General features: G+C 35.9%; 1 long non-coding RNA gene across 7 annotated transcripts in view; it reads right to left on the bottom strand.

The window, feature by feature from the left end:
- LOC102153457 overlaps nt 1-20,098 on the bottom strand; it is a 74,915-nt gene that overhangs the window by 41,792 nt on the left and 13,025 nt on the right. For all 7 annotated transcript variants that reach the window (XR_005366605.1, XR_005366602.1, XR_005366606.1 and 4 more), the window contains one exon: nt 19,691-19,744. This is a non-coding gene — a long non-coding RNA (uncharacterized LOC102153457). The remainder of the gene's footprint in view (nt 1-19,690; nt 19,745-20,098) is intronic.

Raw genomic sequence — 20,098 nt, 5'->3', positions numbered from 1 at the left:
TACACACTGGAGTGCAAGAGGTGAGTAAAAGACACAATAAAAAAATAAGTGAAAATGAAAAATTGTATGAGAAAGTAAACTACTTCAAGACTAACTGTAGAGCTATACAACCAAGACAATGTCACTTTATACTAAGTCTTGAAGTAAGGTAGTGTCAGTCCTCCAATCTTGTGCTTCTCCTTCAATATTGTGTTCACTCTCGTGGGTCTTATGCCTCTACCTAGAAACTTTAGAATTAGTTTGTCATTATCCACAAAATAGCTTGATAGGGTTTTGATTGGGATTGAGTTGAATCTTCAAATCTAGTGGGAAAGAACCAACTACTTTGACCATATTGAGTCTATACATGAACATGGAATGTCTTTCTATGTAGTTCTTCTTTGACATTTTTCATCTGCATCGTCCTCATAGATGTCTTAGACATATTTTGTTGTATGTATACCTAAGTACTTCATTTGGGGGGTTGCTAAATTAATGGTAATGTATTTTTAACATCAAATTCCATTTGTTCATTGTGTTATATAGGAAAGCAATTGACTTCTGTATATTAACCTTGTAGCTTACAATCTTGCCATAGTAACTTAATAGTTACAGGAGATATCATATTGATTCTTTTCAGTTTCTCTACATAGACTATACTTAGTCATATACTACTAAAGACAGTTTTATTTTTTTTCCAGTATGTATACCTTTTGTACACTCTTCTTGTCTTACTAAATGAGCCAGGACTTACAGTACAAGGTTGAAAAGCAGTGCTGAGAGGGAACATCCTCACTTTGTTACTGATATTAGCAGGAGAGCTTTGAGTTTTTCATCATTAAGTACAGTGCTAGCTGTAGGTTATTTTGCTCTGTATCAAGTTGAAGGAATTCCCTTCTAATCCTTGTTCACAGAGAGTTTTTATCATGAATGGGTGTTTGATTTTGTCAAATGACTTTTCTGCATGTATTGATAGGATCATGTGGTTTTCTTTTCTTCTTCAGCCTGTTGATGAGTTGGATTATGTTAACTGATTTTGTAGTGTAAAAGCAGCCTTGCATACCTAGGATAAATCCTTCTTGATTGTGGTGTGTAATTGTCTTTTATTTGTTGTTGGATTCAATTTACAATTTTTTTTTGTTAGAGATTTTTACATTTATGTTCAAGAGAGTGGTCTGTAGCTTTTTGTTTTTGTCTTGTAATGCTTGTTGGATTTTGTACTAGGATAATGCTGGTCTCATAGAATGAGTTATGAAGCATTCCTTATGCTTCTGTCTTCTAAGAGAGATTGTAGAGGATAGCTATAATTCACTTGAAAAAATAGATATAGGCCTATTCAGATTGTCTGTTTCTTCTCATAAGTTTTTTTGCATTCAAGGAATTGGTCCATTTTGTTTATGTTACCAAATTTGTGGGCATACAGTTGTCCATAGTATTTCTTTATTACCTTATTAATCTCCGTGGATCTGTAGTGATGTCCCTTCTTTCTGATTTTAGAAATTTATGTCAGTTCTTTTTGTCTTAGTCTGGTTATAGGGCTATTAATTGTATTGATCTTTTCAGAGAACCAGCTTTGGTTTCATTGGTTTTTCTCTCTTGGTTTGCAATTTTCAATTTCATTAAATTCTGTCTCACTATTTTTTCTTTAGTTTGCATTTAATTTGTGCTTCTTTTATTTTCCTCCAATGGAAGCTTAGATTATTAATTTTAGACATTTCTTCTTTCCTAATATTTTCATTTAATATACAAATATTGAATTTTAAAAATATTTATATATTAAATTTTATTTATAAAATTTATAAATTTTCCTCTAATACTGTTTTCACTCCATCTCAGCAATTTTTGTTAAGTTCTATTTTATTTCCATTTAGTTCAAAATATTTTTAAAATTTCTCTTGAGAATTCTTCATGGACTATGTGTTATTCAGAAGTGTATTGTTAAATTTTGAAACATTTAGGATTTTCCAACTATCTTTCCATTGATTTTTTTAAAAATATTTTATTTATTTATTTGCAAGAAAGAGAAAAAGGGAGAGAGAGAGTGCACAGAGGGAGAGGGAGCAGACTCATCACTGAACAGAGAGCCCAACACAGGACTCAATCCCAAGACACTGAGATCATGACTGGAGCTGAAGACAAACATTCAACTAACTGAACCACCAAAGCACCCCTCCATTATTGATTTCTAATTTAATCCTACTGTGGTCTGAGGACAGACATTTGATGATTTCTATGCCTTTAAATTTATTAGGATATGTTGTATGGTCCAGTATATGGTCTGTGTTGGGGGATGTTCCGTAACAGCTTAAGAAAAATGCATATTCTGCTGTTGCTGAAGTAATCTATAGAAGTAAATTATATCCATCTGATTGATGGTGCTTTAAATTCAACTGTGTTCTTACTAATATTCTGTCTGACTGGTTTGTCCATTTCTGATAGAGGAGTGTTAAAATACGGAATCAAAAGAGTAGATTCATTTATTTTTCCTTGGAATTTTGTTGCTCTGATATTGGGTGCATATGCTTTAATGACTGTTGTGCTTTCTTTGAATATTGACTCCTTTATCATTATGGAATGTCATATTTATCCTTGTATCCCTGATAACTTTCCTTGAAAGTTCTGAAATCTGTTCTGAAATAGTACAATTACTCCTGCTTTCTTTTCATTTAGTGTATTAGAGTTTTCTCTGGGAACACAGAATAGGAGATGAATGGATAGATGGATGAGAAGTTTTACTCTAGGGACAGGCTCACATGATGATTATGGAATTTGAGAAATCTCATGATCTGCTGTCTAGAAGTGAGATACCCAAGGAAGCCAGTGGTGTAATTGAGTCTGAGATAAGGGACTAAGAACCATGAAAGCAGAAGAAGATGGATGTCTCAGCTCAAGCAGAGAGCTGATGAATTAACCTTTCCTCCCTCTACCTTTTTATTCTATTCAGGCCCTCAATAGGTTGGATGATACCTGCCCACATTGTGGGGAGCCATCTGCTTTACTCAGTTCACCAGTTCAAATGCTCATCTTTTCTATAAACAATGTCCCAGACACTCACAGAAATGTTTTGCCAACTATCTAGGCATCCTTTTATTCAGTCAAGTTGACATATAAAATTAATGATCTTAATTAGTGTTAGCATGTGTCTATACTTACTTTTAATCCCTGTGTCTATATTTTCCAGTTTTTCCTCTTTTCAGATTTGAAGTTCTCCATTATATACTCAAGCTCAGAGAGTCATTCCTCAACTGTGTCTAGTCTGCTATGAGCCCACTCAAAGTTCTACTAATTTTGATTGCTAGCAGGTTTTTTTGAATTTCCATTTTTCTCTTTATATTATCCATCTGTTCTTACATCTTTTCTACTTGTTCCATTAAAGCCATTTGTATATTAATCACAATTTTAAAAAGTTCCTTGATAATGCCAACATACCTGTAGTATCTGTCTCTGGTTCTGATGCTTTTATAGTCTCTTCAAACTGTGTTTTTGCCTTTTGGTATGACTTGTAATTTTTTTGTGAGAAGTAGACATGAGGTACTAGTGAAAAGGAACTACATTAGTAATGTAGTGAGAAGGTATGGGGAAGAGGATGCTTTCTGTAGTTCTGGGATTAGGTTTTCATTTCCCGGCAAAACCATGCTCCTAACTGTTTTTGTTTCCTGGACCATGCTCCTCACCTTTGCTTTTCATTTCCTTCTGCACTCCCATTAGGTGGAACCAGACAGCCAGTGGGGGCTGGTTTGGATATTTTCCTTCCTCCAGGTTGTTGACACTCTGGTAGGATAAATTCTGCTGAGGTAACAGAGTGCTCTGGCATATTTCAACATGCATCCTTTTTCTGCCCTCCTGCCAAAAGCATAACTGGATTTTCTCTGACATTCACCATGACAATCTGGTAGATTTCCCAGAGTTAGAACTTTAAAAAGTGGGGGATCCTCCATAACTGGTTCCCCTGGAGTTTTTATCACTAAGGCTTGTCCATACTGAAGCTCCAGCAATTCATCAATTACATGTCACATTTCCCTTCTCTGGTATTGTTTTCCTTGAAAGTTTCTACTCCAATTTGGGATTTTCTATATCCTCCTTTCTGTCTTCCCACTCTGTGGTGGTAGTTTGCCCTGTGATTTACCTTCTCTCATGCATCTAAGAAGCATTTTTGATATATCTATTTATAAACATTTCTGCTAGTTGTTAGAATAGAGTAGCAACATCTGAGCTCCTTTCCTGCTGGATGGGAAACCAGAAATCCCTGACAAGTGACCCTTTTCTTTGTAAATTAAAGAATTGGCACATTCAGACTTCCCTCCACCTCCTTTTACATATAGTTTGTTTTTTTTTTTCATTGAATTATTGTTTTAGTTATGATGGTTATTTTTCTTGACTGGAAGGAATTAGTTTGAAAATATATTTGCCTTGTTTTTGTTTTGACTTTTTTATTCTATTTATTTAAACAACAACAAACAGTTCACCCATAACCTCCCTCCTGACCAACCCTCAGCCACCAAGGAGAAGGGAAGGAGCCTCATAAGAAATATGAACTAAACAATGAGCAACTCAAATCATCATTAAAAAAAAATTACCTACTGCTGATGACAGCTGAGATAGAACCAGGTGTTGATTTTTTTCTGATTTTTTTTTTTAAATCCCTCTTGGACAAGTACTTCTTCTTGAGCTGAGTAAAAGGAGAGATGGCTGCACCCAGAAGATCACTTGGCCAATGCCCACAGCACATTTCACAGCTCCGTTTCAGAGAAAGGGACTTGAGCTGTTTCTGTTCCCACAAAGCTGCTCCGAGGGTAGTCAGCCAGCCTCAAGTGCCATGCTGGAGGTCCTGGGTGGGCTGCCTACCTTCCACGCAGAAGCCTTCCTCCAGGCACTGACCAGGCCTCCTTCAGAAGGGTTCTAGGTCTTTGAGACTCAGTCTGAGCTTTGAATGTGCAGGCTACTTCTCCAGCTGCCTGGTGAAGTACGTTTCTCCCTAGTATTGGCTTTAGGTGTGTCCGTTTCATTTCCTTTAATTCATTCTCTCTGTGGCTAAAATTCCTTATAGTTTTTTGTGGTTCCTGAGTTAAAGAGTGAGCATGTATTTTTTCACTCTCTGGCTTTTTCAGAATTTGCTTTGTATTTGTAATTGTATTTGGCTTCAGTGGAAAATGGTCTCTAAACCCACTCCTCCATTACCAGCCTTTCCAGAAGTTTTCAATTTCATCTTTAAAAACATGTTGCAGGGATCCCTGGGTGGCGCAGCGGTTTGGCGCCTGCCTTTGGCCCAGGGCGCGATCCTGGAGACCCGGGATCGAATCCCACGTCGGGCTCCCGGTGCATGGAACCTGCTTCTCCCTCTGCCTGTGTCTCTGCGCCTCTCTCTCTCTCTCTCTCTCTCTCTCTGTGACTATCATAAATAAATAAAAATTTAAAAAAATAAAAATAAATAAAAAAATAAAAACGTTGCAGGACAGCCAGGATGGCTTAGCTAAGGTTTAGCGCCGCCTTCAGCCCAGGGGGTGATCCTGGAGACCCGGGATGGAGGCCTGTGTCAGGCTCCCTGCATGGAGCCTGCTTCTCCCTCAGCCTATATCTCTGCCTCTCTCTTTTTTTCTCTCTCTCTCTGTCTCTCTGTGTCTCTCATGAATAAATAAATAAAATCTTAAAGAAAATGTTGCAGAAGAACCTTTGCTTTCATTAACACCATTTCATTTTTATCACCCTGAAAAAGATGGGTGAAATATGAAAGGATATTAGTATGAAGGCTAGTTGCAAATATCTAGAAGTGGGTATCTCCTATAGTGGGTCCTTTTTTGATAAGTGTGTATTGTCTATTGCCATTGGAGTGTACATAACTACAGATTAGGAAGGTGCACTCTAAAATCTGTGCTTACTGTCCAAGCAAGTACTACATAAAACAGGTGAATTAAGACATATACCCTGACAGCCTGTTCACTGAACCTTTATAATCCATGTATTTTAATTAACTAGCTTCTTTGGCTCACAGAAAGGTTTCACTGAATAAATTCTTTTTTTTTTCTTTACCCTTTTCTTTTTCTTTTATAAAATCAAATTTACCTAAACACTCCATTTAATGACTGTTAATTAAAAGTAAACAAGTACTTTCTAATTCCCTCTGGAATTTTAAATAGATTATCCAGAACACCATTTCTCCAAAATAGCTTACTAACCTTTAGAGGTTTTGTTGGGTTTTTTTTGTTTTTTTTTTTTGTTTGTTTGTTTTTTGTAACCTTTAGAGTTTTGTGTGAAAGACACTCAAGTGGAGGTGCCCAGGTGGCTCAGTCAGTTAGGTGTCTGCCTTTGGCTCAGGTCATGATCCCAGAGTCCTGGGATTGAACCCTGCATCAGGTTCCCTGCTCAGTGAGGAGTCTGCTTCTCCTTCTGACCCTCCCATTTCTTGTGCTCTCACTCACTTTCTCTCTCTCAAATAAATAGACAAAATCTGGAGGGAAAGAAGGATACCCAACTAGCTGCTTTATAAGCTTGTTGGAATTTTAAGATTATGAATTCTTTGCATAGCATTTCATCTTTTAGGGCATATTTATATGCATAATCCTGGACTATCCTAGTTGTTTCATTATTTATAGAAAGTTAGAATAACAGTAGGTAGTCTATGCTTGCTTTCTCTTGAAGAATGAATGACTTCTCTAACATTTTATGTTAATGTTACTTTTTAGTTCTCTCATTCTCTTCCATGTTTTCTGGGAAGCATGTGGTGGTAGGATGACTATGCATCTATGACCTCTGCCTCCTGTTGGTTATGTTACCTTATATAAAAAAAGGATATTTTGAAGATGCATTGAAGGCTAAAAATTGTTTGATTTTAAAATAAAGAGATTATTCTGGATTATGTGTACTTTTGGCTCAATTTAATCATCACATGGACTTTTAAAAGCAAAAGAGGGAAGTAAGGGGGAAAAAGGCCAGAGAGATTGGAGGGGTAAGGGGAATTCATTATGTCATCGTGGCTTTGGTGATGGATGGGCCAGATAGGAAGGAATGCAGGTAGCATCTAGGAGCAGACAGCAGACCCTGGCTGACAGCCAGCAAGAAAATGGGGACCTCAGACCTACAAGACCTCCAAAAAAGAACCTAACCTACCTGACATTATAGATTTGTGAGGCCCAGAACAGAGGATCAGGCCAGTCCCAACCAAACTTCTGATCTCCAGAAGATAGGGGATAATAAATCTTAGGCAGGATATGAAGATAATAAATGGGTTACTTGTTTTTCTGTCATTTGTTACAGCAGCAATAGGAAACCAAAACAGGTGCCATTCACACTCCAGAAACTTGGAATTTATGCCGGAGGACAAAGTGGGAAGGAGGTGGTGTGAAGAACTAATTGGCAATGTTAGTCCCTCTCAAAGAGAAGCATGCCCCCCACATTCATGTAAGGACCTTTCTGGGGTTGAGGTTCTATGCCAGGCAAACAGGAAGCCCAATGCACATCTCCCTTTGGGAGCAGAATAACTTGAAGTGGAAAAGGCAAGGTCCAGGCACAGCAATCAATGAGGCCATGGGGAGAGCCTTTGTCCACAATAGGCAAACACAGAGGGAAAAAAAATTTGGGGCCTTTGAAAATCTAGAGAAACCACTTTTGGAAAAAAAAATAATCCTTTTAATTTGATTCATTTCCTCACAAGTCAATAAAGTGCACATGCATTTAGGAGAATAAATTAGAAGGAAGAAATCGCCTGCAATCACAAAAGATTCCCTGGATAATAAAAATTGGACTGCAAATTTTAAAAAGTGATGAGTGTAGTGAATAGCTTGCAGGAGGGAAGGAAAATGAATTCATGCAGTAAAAAGGCAACCTGGCTTACAAAAGCCACAGAAGGAAAAGGGAATAAAATACAGAGAAAAGATAGGAAAGATCAAGAAAGTGCGTCTGTGTAATAAATGTACCATTTGGCTTGAAGTACTAAAGAAAAACTAGAAAATTTTATTGGTTAAAAAAATTAAAAGGCCTGAATATACATACTGCATGGATTTAACAATAACTATAGAAAAAATAATGAAGAAAGGTCAAGAAATATGATGCATATGTTTGGAGATTGAAAATGATTCTGTGCACATCTGAGGAGAAGGGGAAGTTATATCCAAAGAAAGGAAAGTACAAGGCTTCAAAATTTTCTTCTGCAACACCAAACACCAAAAGCCAATAGACGATTAGAGTATTGGAAGTGGCTTTTTTTTTTTTCCTAATTAAAATGTAATGCTTTGGAGAGAGAAAGCATTTGCAGTGGGGGTCAAGAGAACCATGAGAAAAAGAGATGGAAGGAATCACCTATTGCCAAAGTCTCAGAGACTATTATCCTTCTGAATATTTTCAATAAAATTCCCTTAGGCAGTAAGATTTGTTAAAATGTTCAATGAATATTTAAGGTCACGAGGAAGGAAATAAATCCGGTCATCATCCCACCACTCAGGGACAACTACCAATAACACTCTATTTGGGAAGTTACTTATATGTTTCTTCACAATAATTGAACTCACACAGTGCAGACTTTATTGTACTTGGATTTTTTCTGATTTAAAACTATGTTCTGCGAACTTTCCAAGTTAGTGTCAGGCTACACCTGCCCCTCAGCTTCAAATCCAGCATCCTACTTAGCAACCTGCTTTACAAAACAGGTCACGATCTGTGTAAACCACATTTCTTTTTTTTTTTTTTTTTTTTTTTTTTTTTACCTCGACTGCTAGGGAGACTCCTATCTAGTCTCTTTACTTGTTATGCTTCTCTTTAATTAACACTCCACTCAAAAAAGATATACTTGTTTAATAACTTAAACTGCCCCATGTTTAAAATCAATTTAAAACAGATTAGAGGATCCCTGGGTGGCGCAGCGGTTTGGCGCCTGCCTTTGGCCCAGGGCGCGATCCTGGAGACCCGGGATCGAATCCCACATCGGGCTCCCTGCATGGAGCCCGCTTCTCTCTCTGCCTGTGTCTCTGCCTCTCTCTCTCTCTCTGTGTGACTATCATGAATAAATAAATTAAAAAAATCTTTAAAAATAAAAAAAAAAAAACAGATTAGAAACACATGTACTAAGAAACAATTCTAAATCCCTTACTTTTAAAACTTTCTAAAGCCTTTAAAGCTGTGAATGTAAAGGTCCCTGGCCACCTTATTCAACCTTTTAACATCGCGACTCCCTCTTCGTGGGGTGTGCTTCAGTCCTGCAACATCTCATTAGCTTGCAAACTGTGCTAAGTTCTGGCTCCTCCTAGACTCCTTAGACATGCTGTTCCCACTGCCTGAACTGCTGTTCCTGCCACTCTTGTGACTGCATCTTTCTCATAAGGCCTTAACTTTGCTAAGAAAAGCTTTTGGACTTGCTGATGCTTGAGATCTGCAGCTTTGCTTTTACCCGCCATTACACCAGAATTTGTGATTCGATGTTTGTTTACTATCTTGTCTCTTCTACATTATATAAGCTCCATGTATATTTTATTTATTTATGCATAATCAGCCCCTGCTGCAGTATTTAATTTTACTGAGTGCTCAAAAGAATCCCTTTTGAAAAAAACTTGACCTTTTTTTTTCATATTACAGAGGCTTCAAAAATGTGATCTTTTTCTTTGCTGCTGTGTATTTCAACACAGGAATAAAAAACAACATATCTCATCATTCATTATTATTAAATACTTAGTCTTTTGCAAAGCTTTGCATAAACATGCTAATGTATTGAAACATTCTTTTTTTTTAAACTTTTTAACATTTTATTGTGGAAAACACAGTTAATAGGAGATGTACCCTCTTAAAGTTTTAAGTGTGCAGTACAGTATTGTTGACTCTTCATACAGTGTTGCTCTTCAGATCTCTAGGAATTAACTAAATTTAGCTGAAAATGTATGCCTGTTAACCAGCTACTGCCCGTTTCTTCTTTCCCCTCAACAACACCTGGCAACCACTTCAGTGAGCCTATTTTCAATACCTCCTAGAAGGAGGATTGTGCAGGACTTGACCTTCTGTGTCTGGCCTGTATGCCTTAGCAGAGTATCCTTGAGGTTTATCATGTTGTGGCATAATTTTTTTTCTTGAGAGGCAGAATAGTATCCCATTGTATATATATGCCATGCCACATTTTCTCTGATGTTTCTTATACCACATTTTATCTGTTGTGTACACTCAGGTGATTTTCACATCTTGGCTATTATGAATAGTGTTGCAGTTAATATGGGAGTGCTCATGTCTCTTCAAGGCACTAATCTGTGTTCCTTCAGATAAATACACAGAAGTGGGACTGTTGGGTCAGTCATATGGGAGTTCTGAATTTTTTATTTTTTGAGAAAAACTTCCATGCGCCATTCTGCATACCTATGAAAAGTGTGTGGGATTCCACTTTGTCCACATCCCTACCAATGTTAGCCATCTTAAGAGGTGCAAGATGAAACCTCATTGTGGTTGTGATTTATGTTTCCCTGATGGTTAATGGTGTTGAGCATTTTTCATAGAACTTTTGGCCATTTATAGGTCTTTTTTTGAAGAACGGTTTCTTCAGGTCTTTTGCACATTTTTAAATGAGGTTATTAGTTTTCTGCTATTCAGTTGTAGGAATTCCTTATATATTTTGGAGATTAATCTCTTACAAGATGAATGATTTGCAAATACATTTCTTTCATTCTCTAACTTGCTTTTTCACTATTTTGTTTCCCTTGCTATACAGAACTTTTTAGTTAGTAGTCCCACTTGTCTAATTTTGCCTTTGTTGTCTGATTTTGTTTTGTTTTTTTTTTTTTCTTTTGTTTTGCTGTTTTGGTGTCCTCTACTTGAAAGCACTGGCAAGACCACTGTCATGAGTCTCCTCCATTATGTTGATTTTTCAAGATTTTAACAGTTCCAGGTCATATGTTTAAGTCTTTAATCCATTTTGAATTGACTTTTGTATAAAAGCTTCATTCTTTTGCTGGTGGCTGTCTGATTTTCCCAGCACTATTTTGTCAAAGAGACTGTTCTTCCCTCATTGTGCATTTTTGGCACCCTTGTCAGAGCTCTGTTGACCATATATGCTTAGATTTATGTCTGGGCTCTCTTTTGCGGTCCATTGGTCTTTGTATCTTTATGCCAGTTCCAAATCGTTTTGATTACTGTAGCTTTGTAATAGAATTTGGAAGCAGGAAATGTGATGGCTCTAGCTTTGTAACATATGTTGAAAGGAACTCTGATGTCTCTAGGTTTGTTCTCCTTTTTCCAGATTGATTTGGCTACTCATGGTTTTTCTTTTTGTGACTTCCAGAATTTATTTTCCTGTTTTTGTGAAATATGGCATTAGGATTTTGATGGGGATTGTATTGAATCTGTAGATTATTTTCAATAGGAATATGAGTTCTTCCAATTCATAAACATGGGTTGTCTTTCCATTTGTGTCTTAATATTTTTGAAGATGTGGCTATGAAATTTATTACATTATAATATTTATAATGCATTTGGATTAAATTTGAAAATTATTTTCTGAATTCACATATTGCATCTAATTAACATATCAGGTTAACATATTGATTTTATTTTACTTCTATTTTAATCTTTCCTGGGTCTGAAAGTGCAATCCCATTCTCAGCCTGGTGTTGTTTCATTTTTGTTTTTCTTTTTATTTCCTTTACATTAACATACAGTGTTATATTAGTTTCACATGTACAATCTAGTGATTCAACAATTCTATACATTACTCTGCCCACCATAGTAAGTGACTCTTTAAATCCCCATCACATATTTCACTCATCCTCCCCCACCCACCTCCTCTCTGGTAACCACCAGTTTGTTCTCTGTAGTTAAGAATCTCTTCTTGGTCTGTCTCTCTCTCTTTATTCCCCTTTGCTTATTTATTTTGTTTCTTAAATTCCACATAAGAGTGAAATCATATGGTATTTGTCTTTATCTGACTGACTTAATTCACTTAACATTGTACTCTCTAGATCCATCCATGTTGTTGCAAATAGCAAGATGTCACTTTTTATGGGTAATATTCCATTGTGTATGTATATGACATCTTCTTTATCCATTCATCTGTTGATGGATACTTGGACTTCTTCCATAATTTGGCAATTTAGATAATGTGGCTATAAACATAGAGTGTACATATTCTTTTGAATCAGTGTTTTTTTATAGTTTGGGTAAATATCCTGTAGTACATTCCTGGATTGTAGAGAGGTTTTATTTTTAAGTTTTTGAGGAATCTCCATACAGTCCTCCACAATAACTGCAGCAGTTTTCATTCCCACTAACAGTTCACAAGGGTTTCCCTTTCTCCACATCCTCATCAACACTTGTTATTTCTTGTGTTGCTGGTTTTAGCCATTCTGACAGGTGTGAGGTGGGTATCTCATTGTATGATGTGCAATTTCCTGATAAGTAGTGATGCTGAACATCTTTTCATATGTCTGTTGGCCGTCTGGATGGATGACATCTTTGGAGAAATGTCTGTTAATTTCTTCTTCCCAATGTTTAATTGGATTTATTTATTTTTGGAGTGTTGAGTTGCGTAAGCACTTTATATATTTTGGATACTAACCCTTTCTTGGATACGTTTTTTGCAAATACCTTCCTCCACTCAGCAGGTTGTCTTTTAGTAGTAGTTTTGTTAATTGTTTTCCTTGCTGTGCTTTAGTTCATTTTTGCTTATATCTCCCTTGCCTCCAGAGACATATCTAGAAAAATGTTGCTATGACCAAAGTCAGAAAAATTACTGCCTGTGCTCTCTTCAAAGATTTTTAGGGTGTCAGGTCTGTCTTGTTTAATTTCACAAATCAATATTTTTGTAGTTGTCAGTCGGTAAGTCTTTGACCTCCTTGGTCAAGTTTGCTCCTAAGTATTTATTTACTAGAGCTATTGTAAATGTAATCATCTTCCTAATTTCCCTTTTAGACAATTCATTATTAGTGTATAAAAACATAACTTATTTTGGTATGTTGATTTTGTAACACTGCAACTTTACGGAATTTATTATTTCTCACAGTTTTTAGATAGAGTATCGAGGGTTTTCCATATGAAGATCATGTAATCTGCAAATGGACAATTTTACTTCTTCCACTGCAATTTGAGTATGCATTTTCCTTCTTTCTTTTGTTTTTCCTAATTTGTCTGGCTAGGACTTCCAGTACTATGTTGAATAGAAGTTATGGGACTGGGCATCTGAGCCTTGTTCCTGATCTGTGAGCAAATGTTTTAAGTTCTCATCATGAGTGCAATGTTAGTGGTAGGATATCTTATTATGTTGAGGTAGTTTTCATCTCTTCTGAGTTGGAGAGTTTTTATTATGAAAGGTGTTGGATTTTATCAAAATTCTTTTTTTTTTGCATCTCTTGAAATGACCATATTATTTCAGTCCTTCATTCTACTAATATGGAGTATCACATTAGATGATTTTTGTATGTTGAGCCATTTTTACATACTAGAGATAAATCCTGGTTGGCTGTGGTATATGATTCTTTTAGTCGGCTGTTGAATTTGATTTGCTATTATTTTGTTGAGGATTTTTGCATCTATATTCATCAAGGGCACTATCCTGTGTTTTTCTGTTCTTCTGGTATCTTTGTATGGATTTGGTCTCAGTTGCTGTTGGCCTCATAAAATGACATTGGAAGTGATAAATATTTTTGAAGAATTAGAGTAAAATTGATGTTAATTCCTCTTTGTTTGGTAAAATTTACCACGGAAGCCAGCTGGTCTTGGGTTAGTTGGTTTTTTGTTCTTTGTTTTTAATTTGAGAGGTTTGGGTTCAATCTCCATGTTAGTTATAGATCTATTCAGACTTATGATGCCTTCATGGTTTAGTCTTTATGGGTTGTATGTTTCTTGGGATCTACCTACTAAGTTATCCTGTTGGCTGGCATATAATTATTCATAGTTGTCTTTTATGATCTTTTTTTATTTCTAAGGCATTTGTTATAATGTCCCTCCTTTTATTTCTGACTGGGAGTTTTCGCTTACCCTGGCTAATGGTTTCTCATGTATTCAAATGTTTTCAACTTAAAACACAGTTAAGAATTGTTTCTCTGGGTAAATATTTGAAAGTGGGAACTGTGTAAAAGTATATAAACATTAAATAGAGAAATAGGGTGTATTTCAGGATGGCAAATTTGGTTATGTTGAGTTACCAGTTTTGCCAAATGATTAATTAGCTGAACTATATTTTGCAAGAATTCCAGTAGGGACCCTGCATTACCAATTAAGATATGGAAAGCCACAAAACACTGTTGCTTCTCTCCTAGCAATGAGAATACAAGCTGGATAGGTGGGCAAGATACAGTTTGGTTTTTTAAAAAAAATCAGAGCTTAAGGCACAAAGATAACTAAATGAACTAAATTTTAAAAGCATTGGGCTCATCCAGGGGAGAAAGACCTATGGATATTTTAAGTGTTGTTGGAGCAGTGGGAAGAGAAGAAAACCACCACAGCCAAAGGAATAAGCCTGTTGAAATTTTAATTAACTTTTAATGGTCTTGGGGGCAGACAAGACGGATTACAGTACTAAGGATTCTCAGTCATAAAACAAACCTACATCTAGGCCTATTTCGTAAAGGCCTAAATGAGTGCATGGGAAAGGTATGTTGAAGCTTGTAAGGGAAAAGGAGAGTTGAGAAAATTCTTCTAAATCAATTAGGGGATTCACTGCTATGGCTTGCTGGAGGCAGGGTATAAGGCAGGGGAAACAGAAGTCTCCACTGACCAGGCCCTTCTGATGTTCACAAGTACCCAGCAGTGGCCTGCCAAAGGTTGAGATTAGGGCAAAAGAAGGAATAAAATCTCTCAAAGGTACCCTGGACTTTCACTGATGGGTAAGGCAGTATGTTCCGAATGCTGGAGGCAGAGGAATAGGTTGAACAAAGTCTTTAAAAACCTAGAAAGCCGGTAAGGACTGGAGAGGAAAAAAGAAACTCCTTGGTGAACCACAAAGCTGTCAACCAGGTTGTAAAACAGAGAAAAAACTGGCATTTAGGATGTAAAACATTAAGAGATATCTAAAATCTGGCTAATGCCCAGATTGCAAGCATCGTTAAAGTGAAAATTTTAGTTTCACCTTCAAACCATTTGAGGTCATACTAAATTTATCTAAAACTATCACACAATCTCACCCAAATTCAACTGTAGGTTATATGAATTTATCTGTCTACATTAGCAGTATGACAAAAGAAGGGGGATGACCTTTTCTAGAGGTTGATAATATTTACTAACTAGTATATGATTAAAATTCAGCATTAACTGGATGAATCAGTTATCAAGTTATTTACAAGTATCTATAATAATATTTAAAGGCAAAGTTTGAAAGTAAAGCAGTAAAAAGACTATGCAAACTCAAAGCATAAAAAAGGTAGTGTTTAACAATTTAATTTAAACCTACTCACAGTGTAGGTTTCTAGACAAGAAGGATTATCAGAGGGACGCCTAGGTGGCACGGTGGTGGAGCATCTGCCTTAGCCTCAGGATGTGATCCCAGGGTCCTGGGATTGAATCCCACATTGGGTCCTCACAGGAAGCCTGCTTCTTCCTCTGCCTATATCTCTGCCTCTCTCTCTGTGTCTCTCATGAATAAATAAATGAAAATCTTTAAAGAAAAAAAGAGGATTATCAGAGATAATGAACATTCCATAATGATAAAAGCTCAGTTCACCAATAAAATGTGACCATCTTAGAGCTGAGGTTCAAAGTAACCTGAAACAAACAAAAAGACAGAAAAAATGGAGTAACCCGTGTCCAGTGTCCAATCATAGCTGTAGATCTTGCTCGCCCCTCTGAGTAACTGATAGAAGCACATGATTCCAGATATTATGTTTTTTTTTTTTTTTAAGTATAGTAAGGGGACTTTTTAAAAACATTACCATGCCAATAAATTTAACAGCTTAGGTGAAATGGACTTCTTCCTTGAAAAATACTTCTCAAAACTGACACAAGAAGAAAAAAATCTAAAAGGCTCTATATCTCATAAGGAAATGAAACACCTTCTCAAGAAGAAATCCTGTAATTGAAAAACAAGTAAATTCTGTTAAAATTTTAAAAAATAAAAATACTAAACTGCCCAACTTATTTTCAGAATTTAGAGAAACACAAAGCATTTCCCAACTCATGTTTGAGGACTGTACAACTTGAGCTGTAAAATCTTTTCTTTTTTTTTTTTTTTTAAGATTTGACTTATTCATGAGAGACAAAGAGAGGGAGAGAGAGAGAAGGAGAGAGAGGCAGAGACATAGGCAGAGGGTGAAGCAGACTCCATGAAGGGAGCTGGATGTGGGATTTGATCCTGGGACTCCAGGATCATGCCCTGAGCTGAAGGCAGGTGCTAAACCGCTGAGCCACCCAGACATCCCATTGAGCTGTAAAATCTAATGAAGACATTATGAAAAAATTATAGACTGGTATCCCTTATAAACATATACAAAAATTCTTAGCAAAATATGAGCAAATCAAATACAGTCATATGTAAAAAGGATAACACGTCATGACATTTATCCCAGCAAAGCATGAGAAAAATTTTCACATGAGAAAATCTGTCCATGCAATTCACCATGTTAAGAGCATAAAAAAGAAAAAATATATGATTAGAACATTTAATATAGATAGAGAAAAAATGATTTGAGCACGCAACCATAATTTTAAGATATATTCTTAGTAAACTAAGTATAGAATCAAACTTCTTAGAGTTTATAAAAGGTAACTAAAAGCCTTTTAGTTATGACAGTATACACATCTAGAAAAGCCTACAGCTAAATGCTGAAAAGCATTTTTAACTGAAAAGCCTACAGCTAAAATGATACTGAATAGTGAAAATACTGAATACTTCTTTTACTAAAATTGGAAGCAAAACAAAAATAGTCATTTTCATAATGTCAGTGTCACATGGAGATCTTGCCAATGCAATATGCCAAGAAAAGGGATAAATAGCATAAAGAAAGAAAATTGTTAGCATGACAGATACTATGATTGTGTATGTAAAGAACCCTATAAAATCAGACAACAAAAAGCCAGTAGAAATAGTCAATGAATTTATCAAGGGCACAGTATACAAGTAAATATACAAAATTCTATTTTATTTCTAAATTTTAGCAACAAACAATTGGATAATGCAATCGAGAAAACATTATAGCATCATAACATCACCTAGAAATGATCACTATATGTGCAATTTCTATATGTTGAATACTTACATAACATTGCTGAGAGAAATGAAAGAAGACCTAAATAAGTTGAGAAAAAAACATATGAAGTAGCAGACTAAATAGTAAGATGTTCATTATCCCAAAGTTGACATGTAGATTTACCACCAATCAAAATGCAAATTTTTAAAAGAAATTGATGAGTTGATACTAAAAACTAAAAGGAAATATAAAGGAGTTAGAGTCATCAAAATCTTATAGAAGAAATTTGCAGGATTTGTATTACTTGATTTCAAATTTACTATAAAATTTTAAGTAATCAAGACAGTAGAAATAAGGATGGAAATAAGGACAAATGAAACACTGTTGGGTCAAGAAAAAGACCCATTCATGTCCAGTCAAATGAACTTCAATCAAGGCACCAAGTCCATATAATAGAGAAAAGAAAATTTTTGAACAGTTGATGCTGCAACACCAGGATATATTTGTGAGAAAAAAAAAATGAATCTCAGTATCTCATAACAAAGCTTAACTCAAGATGGATCACAGGTCTATACATAAAAGCAAGAACTATAGGTTTTCTAGAAGAAAATGTAAAATGGTACCTATAAGACATTGGCATAGGTAAAAATTTCGTGGAAAACAAAAGCATTATGTGTATATACATGTATATTCACATGGTGGGAGGAGGCAGGGGCTTAAAATGTTCTTTCAATCAAATAATTTACTTCTAATAATTTCTGTTGAAGTTATCAAAGATGTTTGAAAATGCACATGTATTTCTTTCATATGTGAGGTGTAGATAAGAGTATGACAATTTGATAGCAGAATCTATCTGAAATTCAAATTGTTGAAACCAGGAGAATTATAAAAGTATACAGTATCTGGAGGATAAAATAAAATGTGAACTTTTAAGGTCCTGTCTTACCAATTAAAATGTGTCTTCCACAAAATCATATATTCAAATCTTAACCCCCAAGGTGACCCTATTTGCAGATAGGACCTTTAAAGAGATAATCAAGGTTAAACGAGATCATCAGGGTGAGACCCTAACCAGATAGAATTGATGTTCCTGTGAGGAGCAGAAGAGATATCAGGAATAGGTTTTTAAAAGAGAAAAGGCCATGTGGAAACATAGAGACGAGGTGGTCATCTACAAGCCAAGGAGAGAGGCCTCAGGAGAAACCAAACCTACCAACTCCTTGATGTGGGACTTTGAGTTTCCATACCTCGGAAAATAAATTTCTGTTGTTGAGGGAACTTAGGCTGTGGTATTTTGTTGGAGAAGCCGTGGAAAACTAATATATCATGTTTCTAGATGTATATACTGTCATAAGAAAATGTATTTGCTGTCAAATAGACAATATGGAAAGTCAAATTCTCTCTCTCGATCTCACACACACACATACACACAGGAGAAATTTACCCAGATTTGACATTGTTTGGTAGGGGTTCACTTTTATTGTCTTTCTTATAGTTATATTTAAATTCTTCAATGTATTTTTCAGTATTTATGAACAAATAAAACATCTAAAAATTTACTGGGTTCAAATTCTCAATTGTGGCAAATCTTAGAATACTCATGGAAGATTGAAACGTGATCCTCTTGATGTGATCATTGAACTTTTTACTACACAGCGACTTTGCCATAAATTACTTTTGGCTTCCTCAAATACATTTACTGCCACAAAGCAAGAGAGTACACTTACTGCCACAAAGCAATTTCTTATCTCTGCAAAATTTTTTAAAACAATAAAAGGTGAGATAATTATCGGAAAACATTGTAAAGATGAAAAAAATGTGAAAGCAACACTGTGATGCCAGAATAGCTATTCTAAACATTTGTGCTAGCTATGGCTTGCAGTTAAAATTTAAAAATAGCACTTAAATATGCGTGTTAATAACATCCAGAAGGCATTTCTTTCAAGCCTGTTTGGGCTGTTGAAGGGTTTAATTTAACCACAGCCTTCATTTATGTCTAGCAGTTAAGTTTTTTCTTTTAAGCTCAAAGGAACTGTGAGTTGTAACTATGATCTAATTGGTGAGGAATGAAGAATGTTTTTCATGTTTTATAGACAACATGAATCCTGATCATTTTACAGCAGTAAATTATGAAGCACTCCACTTGCTGTGTCTCCCCATGGAAGCCAGGGCCCAGCTCATTAAAGTATTAAAAAAAAAAAAAAAAAAAAAAAAAAGAAAGAAAGAAAGAAAGAAAAAAAAAAACAACCTTGGTGGGTTCCACTGCTCCTAGAAAGGCCCCCTGACAAGGTGCGTTATTTTTATTTTGCTAATGCACATTCACTAGGCAGTCCAGAGCAAGTGAGATTCTTTACGGTCCCCAACTAAATCAATTTATAACTACATCTACATGTCAGAGGGGACGTGCAAAGAACCTAAACTGCTGTATAGGAAGATAATTTATTATTGATTTTTTTTTCCAACTCTTTTTTAAAAGCCACTACAATTCACTGGTGCCTTGGTTCCTTTTTGTGGCAGAAGTGATCTATACAACACTGGTGGTGCATCACCTGTGGCAGAGGAAAAGGACATAGGAGCCAGGAGTGCCTGGCTTCTTGATGACTTAAAGAGAAATAAAGAATGACTATACCCACCTTTAAAAACAAGGATCAGAAATCAAGTGCCAGCTCCATCCTGTTGGGAAAGACCTTAAAAAAATAAGTGCAAATGATAGATTGTTTAAATATGCATGGTAAATTAGCTCTTACCTAATAAATTGGGTACTTCCCTTAATTTTTACTGGCAGAAAAATTACTGTAAATTTTATATTTTTCTTTTGGCCTCAAAGAGTTGAGTATCCAGTTGCAAGTAATTAGATAGCCATGCCCACAGCTCAGGACCAGAGGGAAGTTAGAAAAAGGTGACCCAAAATCTGTGTCCTGCAGACTTTGCTATGAGCCCTCACCCTATTGATTCTGGTCTCTTTACTCCAGTTCTGCAGCGAGTGCATGCTGGCGTGTGGAATTCCTAATTTCAGCACCAATTTCAACAAAACATGCTTC

Source organism: Canis lupus, chromosome 11, assembly GCF_011100685.1.
Source record: "Canis lupus familiaris isolate Mischka breed German Shepherd chromosome 11, alternate assembly UU_Cfam_GSD_1.0, whole genome shotgun sequence".
Lineage (NCBI taxonomy): Eukaryota > Metazoa > Chordata > Mammalia > Carnivora > Canidae > Canis > Canis lupus.
The sequence above is the reverse complement of the archived record's forward strand: the minus strand, read 5'-3'. Positions and strand labels throughout refer to the sequence as shown.